General features: G+C 43.4%; 1 long non-coding RNA gene across 1 annotated transcript; it reads left to right on the top strand.

Moving 5' to 3' along the window:
* Positions 1–7169: 7169 nt before the first annotated feature.
* LOC123974560 lies at positions 7170–9058 on the top strand. Its single transcript, XR_006825886.1, has 2 exons — positions 7170–8732; positions 8841–9058. It is a non-coding gene; the product is annotated as an uncharacterized LOC123974560 (long non-coding RNA).
* Positions 9059–9331: the final 273 nt, after the last annotated feature.

Genomic DNA, 9331 nt, shown 5'->3' with positions numbered 1-9331 from the left:
GCCCCCCCCCCCCCCCCCCCGTTTTTGTATTTCATTTCAAGATTATGTTTGGGGTGCATAATTATGACACTCATTAAAAGCTCCTATGCTGAAACAGCGTCAAATGGGGGAAAATATCCTTGGCTGCTATCCAACTCATTAGAATCCCTGATGACGCTTTATGGAATCTTTTTTTTATTAGCAGCCACTATTTACTGTACAGCAGAATGGAAATATTACTGTAATAACTTATAATTATGTGTGAGTCCAACTGTTAATTTGAGTTGGTGAAGTAGAGGCAGATTGAGAAGTGTGGTTCACGGTGCCAACAGTCACAGAGGTGAATGGGAATTGTGACAGCTCCAGCTTCGTCAACATGGTCATCTGTTATTTTGGCCCAAACATCAGAGTGCTGACTGTGAATGTAACAATACACTTGGCTCACAGTTTGGCTGCAAATACAGTAGAGCAGAGTTTCACACTTTAGAGTCATAGATCCTCGTAGGGTCACAGATGGGGTCACAAAAGATTTCTTAGCCTTATGTGGTTCATATATTTTTAAATAAGAGTTCCACACATGCTCTTGAAAATGTACTACAAATATATGCCATATTTCAATTAAGACCAACACATGAAAACTCTTTGATGTGCAGGAGTCATTACAATTTCAGAACCTAAAATTGTGGTCATAAAAAATGTGCCATAAAAGTTAGAAACCCTCTAGCAGGATTCATGGTTCAGTAATATCAAGGAAACTAAGCTCTGGTCCAACAGCTACAGAGCTCCAAAGCTTAAAAAAAAAAACTGACTACCAACTTCTCTAAAGCTCAGTAATTAACATTTTGTCTTTTTGTTCAATCTGTACAAAAGCTAAATCTCTACCTTTTGTATAGCATACAACGCCCTCTATCCTTAGATCCTTTGTTTTAGGTGAAGGTAAACTCCCCAAAAAAACCTTTAAAAAGGCTATATGTAGTTTATTTCAGTAATAAATGCAATCCTTCTGCATCTCTGTTTGAGGAGAGACCAAAGACACGAGTGGCAGTTTGCTTCCATAATGGCCGTCTGTATCAAAAATGAGCTGTCAAGGGAGATTTATAATTGTGTCCTCATTTCAATGCATTTCTCCATGCATTTGTTAGTTTCCAGTTCACACGGTAACCGCCGAACTTCCTGTAAATGGTCTGAAAGTCAGAACCATCCAAAAAATGCTTTCACACTAGAAATGAACCAAACCATGGTTCAGTTTGATCTGGACCGAGACTACTTCTTTTCGTTGGACCAGATTTTGTCCAGGGGAGGTTTCACACCTGCAATTTTGGTTTGGATCAAACTGAAAAGTCCGAAAGTCCGGACCAAAGAGGTAGGTGTGAAAGCCCCCTCAGATTGACTTCGGGTGAAAACACTGTCAACATATTAAAGGCTTGAGTCACAAAGAGACCTCAGCTTTGTTTGACACAGAGTCAGCTTTCATCCTATTGGACAGGTAAACTAACAATACTGCAAAGCGTGAAACATATTGTGATTTGCTGCTAGTTCAATTAGTTAGATAACATTAGCTCGCTGTATTACGCTGACCAGTTGCTAACGTTATCCGATGCAGTTATATGGCTTTTCACATTACTTCACCTTCTAACATGATCCATATTACTGTCCTGTGTAGCACCAAAGCATCAAAGTGTTGATTTTAGCCTGCAAGAAATGATGAACGGTACAAATGTGCAAATGTGGAGCGATTTGTTTAAACTAGCCTATAGTTGTGCAAGTCAGGGGCAGCCAGCTAAGCTCATGATTTAGTTAAAGATAGTGGCTGCTGAAAATTACATAATGCCCCTTTAATGGTGAAGAAATAGAAAAAAAGTCAGGAAGAACAACAGAGGTGGGATCCAGATAATTTAAATTAAGAACTAATTTGTGAAGGAATCACATAAAGAATATTATTCTAGGGAATCAAGTCGTTTTAATGAATTCTTACTATAAATATGTCTGTATTTTTAAAAGACAGCCATAGTTTTAATTGCTTCAAAAACAGGAGTAGATCTACATTTGTGTAAATAATATTTTGGCAGCAAAATCTAATTGTTGTCATGTTCTCATTTGTTTTGTAATGAACAACTGTTCTTCTGCATTTTAACTCGTATGTCATTTTAGGATTGACTGCCATTTCACCTATAAAAGTAGAGTAGACATATTTACGTCGCTAGCAAAACAAAGTCTGGAAAATTATTAATTACATTTATGAATTTTTGTAACTTTTTCTCGCATTGGCCTGATCGAGCAGCTGACTAATTGTATTTACTGGCTCGATGTGATTTTTACTAGCCCCGGGCCATAGTGCAATCCTTATTGCGCTGCCAAAATAGGCAATCTTGCAATGGGCCTACACTATCAGCTCAGAGTGTTGTTTTCAATGACAATATGACATCTGGTTAGGAGTAACTTAATACAAAGTATTATGGCTTCAGTCATTTTATCATGAATAATCAAAACAAGGACTTTTTACCAAGGATATCTGGAAATATCTAAATATATATATTTTAAATACAGATCCTTGACAAGCTATTTTAGCCAAATCTCTTAACATAAGTACCCCTCTCTGCCAAAGAGATTAATCTTTATCTCTCCACTCCTAAGTGACACATTAACAATTTTGATCATGTCTGTTTAAAGTAAGAGAAATTGAAGGTCACTATCCATATAAATACCATTTAATCTTACCAGACAAAAGAGGAAGTCTAGATTATGTGCAGGTTGCTGCAGGCCTAAAGTATTGTGCCATCTCGATTATCTACCCAAAGCTTAGATGTTCTCTCCTCTCGTGCTGCCGAATTAAATCCACACCAGGTGAACTCTATCTCACTCCTAATTAAAAGAGTGTGTCCATGTATGATATTGTTTCTCATTTCATCCCACGCTGAACAGCAAGGAGACGAGGATTGAGGTTAGAAAGGTTTGCTTTGATTGTGTGTATGTGTGTATTTCTTCACTTAGCCTTAGCTACTTGCAGATTTGTGCGTGGTTAGATATATTGGTTTGTGCTGTATTACATTTAAACCATTAAATTCTCAATGCTGTTGTAGCCAGTTTTGTAAGTTACTAAGTAAACTTGTTTGATATGACAGTGTAAATATATTGTTTGTATAATGTATAAGTCACAATGCACTTCACAAAAAGGAGTGAGTCACACGAAGAAAAGTACAAACTAAAAACCTAATAAAATACACAATAAATACACAGTACGTAGTAAAAATACAAAATAAATACATAAGATGCAGACCTGGTGCAGGTAACCCAAATGCCTGTCTAAAGGTATGTCATTAGTTGCCTTTTAAAAGAATCCACAGAATCAGCAGACTGTGAGGGCAGAGCATTCTATTGCTACGGCCTGAAAAGCTCGATGTACTTACTCTGATTTTTCACTCTGTTGCAGTTACCAAACTAACAGCTTTAATTGTCTGTTCTGTTTCACTGTGTCCACTGTACATTCTTCTGAGTTTCCTTTGTTACTCACAGAGCTGCTCAGAGGTCAAAGATCCATAACCTGGGGTATTGCTGCAGTGTCAGTTTCATGACCTGAAGGGGCCAAGTGTCAAAAAAAGTTAAATGCGTACATATGCTGCATCTTTGAGTGCAGCCGGGATGAGGTTCTGGCTGTGCTATTTAAGTATGCCTTAGTCTGCAAGCTGAAATATAGCTGGTTTACTGAATATACTTTTTTTTTTTTAAATGGAGAAGACTGAGAAGCATGTGTTGTCATCGTTCTGTGTGTTTATCTGTGATTAACAAAAACACATGTACTGTAAGGTAATGGCTAAGTAATGGCAACCTGATTTTGCTTTGGCTAGAGATGAAAATTGTTTCACCATCAATTGTTTCTGGAACACGCACACAGAATTCATATCAGTACACTCAGAGAAATGCACAAACAAAATCTATTGTCTCCCTGGTGATGTGATTTTGAGCATTGGGTGATAGACTGTGCTAGGATAGGGATTGGCAGCATCTCAAGATGGCTCTGAGGCTTCTCTCAATGCCATGCTTTATGGTTAAGAAGCCAGCAAATTGGGAAAGTGGTTTTATCTAATTAGAAAATACATTCCTTTAGCAAGCAGTCCCCCAGGCAGAATCATCATTATTTAAGCTGGCTGGCCTTGCAAGAAGTAGTAAGCAGCATTCAGATACATATCTAATGCTCACCATGGAAATGATGATGCAGTGGATGTGCTCATCGTACAATTACGGGAATTTTTTATTCTTCTTTCTTTCCCTCTTAATATAATGCGCTCTCTCTCTATCACCCCTCTTAGTCTCCATAGCCTCCCAAATCTCTATTGTATATTAAAAGGTTAAATAATAATTATCTTAGTGCCTTTTCATTAGACAATTTTCATGCTGTGGTGAAAATGGCCTTGCAGATTGTCTCAGTATGTTGTTGCTCCACATTAATGCATTAGGATTGGTGCAGTGGGTGTAGCAATCACAAGACAAAATTGGTCTAAACCTCTTTAGGCTGTGGCTTATGCTAGGCATAAACCAGCATAATGGGAATAATATCTCGCACTGTAATTATGTGATATTTTCCGCAACATATTAGTATCAAATTGTGATTCACAACAACACAATTGAAGCACACTTTAATGTGGGCCATGAACGCCAAAGGCTCAGAAGGATTAAAAAGAGACCTAATGGACAGATGCTGGCTGAGACTGAGGGCTATGCTGTATTGTCTTAACTAAACAACATGATATACACCACAATGAGCTTTGACTTAAAGGGTAACTTTGGTATTTTTCAACCTGGACCCTATTTTACCATGTTTTTGTGTCAATGTGACAAACTGGGACAACATTTCAATTGCACCCTGTTAAATTAAGTCTACTAAGTTCTTGTGTTGTGCCACGGACTCAGATTCTGTCTGAAAACAAACAAACAAGATGCCTTTTTTAGTAAGAGTAAGATCCTTTTTGTATAACCAGAAACAGTCACTACATCGCTCTTGTCAAAGTCACCAGATTCCATTGATAAAATCAATAATTATACCTTGCAGAGTGCATAAGTTGCTGGTCTACTGCTGCCTTGTTGGTTAACTAGTTTGAGTTGTTGAGTGACTTTGGTGTTTTAAAGGGTTAAAAAAACCAAAGTCGCACAATAACACAAACTAACCAACCAAGGCAGCAGTAGACCAGAGAGGCAAAATTACAATTTTTGTCAAGGGGGTCTGGTGGCTCTGGTGGCTGGAGAGTGATATAGGAACTGTTTCTGTCTCTGAGATTTCCACAATGTATCAGACACTTGTAATGACAATCTGAGCCTGTCAGTGGCAAAAACAAGCACTTTAGTAGACATACTTTAACAGGGCACAATTGTGAGCAAGGATTACGTTGCATCTGGTTGCAGCCCTGTTTCGCTGCTGCTAACCGCAGCACGCTCACTCAGTACTGGACCAGTTTCAAAAGATGTTGTCGCAATTACTCATATAAAACATGGGGAAAGGGTCCAGGTTAAGTTACCCTTAAAAAACAGACAAGATCTATGCACAATGCACATGGTTGTATTTATCACTGCATTTCTTAATTTTGTTTTATAAAATTTTGTGTTTCTGTGTGTGCACTCTGTGTGCATGTGTGTTTTTATAATGCCCACTTTGAAGTTTTTTGTTTGTACAGTGAACAGTCTTTCAGTATCTTAGCCTACTGTGAGCCCTCCTATCACCCAGCACTGTTAATGAGGCCTCTGGGAATGGACACGGAGGTGTGTGTCAACACATAATCCTTTAAAGTTACACAAGTCTGTGTGTGTGTGTGTCTGTGTGTGTGTCTGTGTGTCTGTGTGAGTGAAAGAAAGAGAGAGAGAGAAAAAAAGCGAATTTTAGCAACTTTTGTATCAGTGTCCCTCCAAATCTGGAATCATTATCACTATCCACATCTGCAGTGTTAGATTTATTCAACTTGTGCAAACATATGTGCCTTCATTTATTCTCACTTCATTTATTGCTGCCAAAGCCTATTTCTAATTGTCAGCCATGCTAGCAGACCATTGAGGCTGTAGTCTTCAATCAAAAGTGATTTCACTGCTATAGAGCTACCAGCATAGGTAAAAGACACTGTAATTATGACAAGGTTACTCTCATCATATTATTATATATTAATAATATATATAATATATATATATATATATATATTATAATCATTGTTTTCTAGGCAGATTACTCTAATCCCATTGCATCTAATTCATGAAGTGAAAACCATGGTGTTGGTCATAGGCGTCGCTAGATCCTTTTTACTGGGGCATGTGTCCCTGTATTCATGCACTGTGCCCCAGTAAAGTAATCAAGACCCCATGGCGTCGTTTTTGGACGTATAGGGCTCCGCAGTCAAGTTAATAACAAAATGTCTACAATGTCCGGTTACGTTAGCAATAATAAATGTGCAACATCCAATTACACTTTCAAAATAAAACTACTGTTTAACTGCTTAAAATTACGAGTCAAAGAGGAAAGTGAGTATTTACAACGTTGATGAGAGGATGAAGAGACTATCCTTCTGGGCACAAGAAGAGAAAAAAACTCTGGTAAACTTGTGTTCTCTTCTCTCAAAGTCTGATGTCAGCAAATAACAGTAATGTTAATGTGTTAGCTGCAGTTCATCTCTTTACACTGTCTGTCCCGTTAACCCAGCTGAGTAAAATACAACTATTTATTACATTCAATAAATGCCGACGGGCCACGTTGTTTATAAACTGCAGCTCGGAAAAGATAACCACATCGCGTGTGAACATGCATTCATACGCATGGGTGGTGATGGAACAGTGGATAAGACCCATGCCTTTGGTGTGAGAGACCCGGAAAAGGACACTTAACCCCTAGTTGTTCCAGAGTTGTGCAACCTCTGACATACTTAGCAATTGTAAGTCGCTTTGGATAAAAGCGTCAGCTAAATGAATTAATGTAATTTAATACGCAGGTGCACCAAAATGAAACTTGCACATTCCAGCAGCAACAATGGGCCCCGTCCAATCACAGACTCCAGCCACTCAGCCTTTATTAGCACTGTTGATGTTGTGGTGGCAGCCCGGCTGACGGTGAGTGTCCCGGGATTTTTTTCTCCTTTTTATCAGTTATTCTGCTTTTCCCTTGGTTTTCTGTTTCCTGCCTGCCTCCCTGTGTTTTCTCCCCTGTGTGTGCTCTCTCTCCCTCTGCTCCTGAGCCCAGCCAACGACCCGCACCTGCACCTCATCAGCCACCTCGTCAGCCTGCCACACCTGCCACTAGTCAACCTCATCTCTGCCTGTATTTCAGCCCCGGTCCTCCACACCATTGTTGCTTGATCGTTGTTGCACCATAGTCGGTGCCACCTCTGTGTTCAGGCTCTCATGTTTCTTGTTTTCTCACATTTTCCCTGTGCTTAGTCTCCGTTATCTCTAATCCTGTCTCTCCGTCTGTTTCCCTCCCAGGTTCACTCACCCTCGTCTTCCGTTCAGTCGGCTGGGCTCGTCCTCTGGACCTCTCCTCTTCGGGCTTCCCCCACGGCGCCCTCCCGATTCTCCCTTGCATCCTTCCTTCCTCGGCCCCAGTGTTCCCTGGTTCCCGTCCCATTGGCTTCCCTGTGCCAGTGTTTCCCCGGCATCCTCCTCTCCCTCCACTCCAGTCCCTCAACCCCCTTTAAACCTCCTTCGCTTATAGTGCTGCGTTTGGGTCCTCTCTGTCCCCACACCATCCACGTAACAGAACGATCAAGCCACCCATGGACCCAGCAGACTTAAGAGCGGAGAGGGACATGTTCCTGGATGTCTTGGCCGAGTTGTGGTCTAAGTGGCAGTTGGCATCTGACCACGAATCCCGCCAAGCTGCCCTCATACAGGCTCACTGGGAGATAGCCGCGAGGCCATGGCTGCAGCGTCGGCTGCCTAGGTGGGCAAGACATCTTGTAAACTCCAGCCCTCGGCTGTTCCAGCCTGTTCCCTGGCCTGCTAGCATGCCCCCAGCCTCCAGCCTATCCCTCCTGATACCCAACCGGCTAGCCCCCAGTTTGGTCCAGATCCCCAGCCTGTCCCTGATCCTCAGCCGGCTAGCGCCGCTAACCCCCAGCTTGTCCCTTGGCCTGCAAGCACCGCTGGCCTCCTGCCTGCCCCCCCGATCCCTGGCCTGCTAGTGCCACTAGCCTCCTGCCTGTCTCTCCTGATCCCCCAGCCCCTTAGGGCCGCTAGCCCCCATGCCTTGTCGGAGGACCGGCCGACCCCTGCTCCTCGTGTTCTGTTGGAGGACCCACTGGCTTCAGCCCTCTGGCTTGCCTAGCCCTGCCCCCACAGCCTGTGGAGAGGTCGCCTAGCCCCGCTCCCTGGCCTCAGGAGAGGTCGTCTCGCCCCTTAGCCCAGCCCTCGGGCCGCCTGCCTGCCCTCCCTGGCTCCCCTGCTCTGTCCTCGGGCTGCCCCCCTGAACTCCCTGGTCCGCCCGAACCCTCTAGTCCCTCTGCTCTGCCCTCAGGACCCCCTGGTCCCCCAGCTCTGACCTCTGGCACCCCACCTGAACTCCCTGGTTCCCCTGCTCTACCCTCTGGCTCCCAGTCTAGTCCTATGTCTTCAGTTCAGCCCTGCCCGTTCCCCTAATCCTTCCCAGTCCTAAAACCCTCCCTGTGTTTTGTTTTGGACCCTGGACCTCCGTGCGACTTCCTCCCCCTGACGTTCATCTGCCAAGCCTCACCTAGTCCAGTGGGAAAGCCACCAGGGGCCCTGTTGTGGTGGCAGCCCGGCTGACTGTGCGTGTCACCTCCATGTTCAGGCTCATGTTTCTTGTGTTCTCACATTTTCCCTGTGCTTGGTCTCCGTTATCTCTTACCCTGTCTCGCCGTTTGTTTCCCTCCCAGGTTCACTCACCCTCGTCCTCCGTTCAGTCGGCTGGGCTCGTCCTCCAGACCTCCCCTTTGGGCTTCCCCCACAGCGTCCTCCCAGTTCTCCCTTGCATCCTCCTTTCCTCGACCCCCAGTGTTCCCTGGGTCCCATTGGTTTCCCTGTTCCAGTATTTCCCCGGCATCCTCCAGTACCTCAACCCCCTTTTTCCCTAAATAAACCTCCTTCACTCAGAGTGCTGCGTTTGGGTCCTCTCTGTCCCCACACCACCCACGTAACAGTTGATCCAGCATCAGCAAGTACTAGCACAGACCCAGTCCAGACGTCTTTAGCAGGTCACACAGACCTAGGTAAAGTACAGGCAGACTCAGCCAGTACAAGCGCACCCAGAGATGTACAGATGGCCTCAGACACAAGCAGCTCAGACCCTAATGGGACAGCTCCACTAAATGACCCATCAGATTGGCCCACAGTCTTAACAGACTTTATGAAGACTGAATTTGTGCGC

This window comes from Micropterus dolomieu, linkage group LG08 (genome assembly GCF_021292245.1).
Source record: "Micropterus dolomieu isolate WLL.071019.BEF.003 ecotype Adirondacks linkage group LG08, ASM2129224v1, whole genome shotgun sequence".
Classification (NCBI taxonomy): domain Eukaryota; kingdom Metazoa; phylum Chordata; class Actinopteri; order Centrarchiformes; family Centrarchidae; genus Micropterus; species Micropterus dolomieu.
This window is presented reverse-complemented; position numbering and strand designations above follow the sequence as displayed.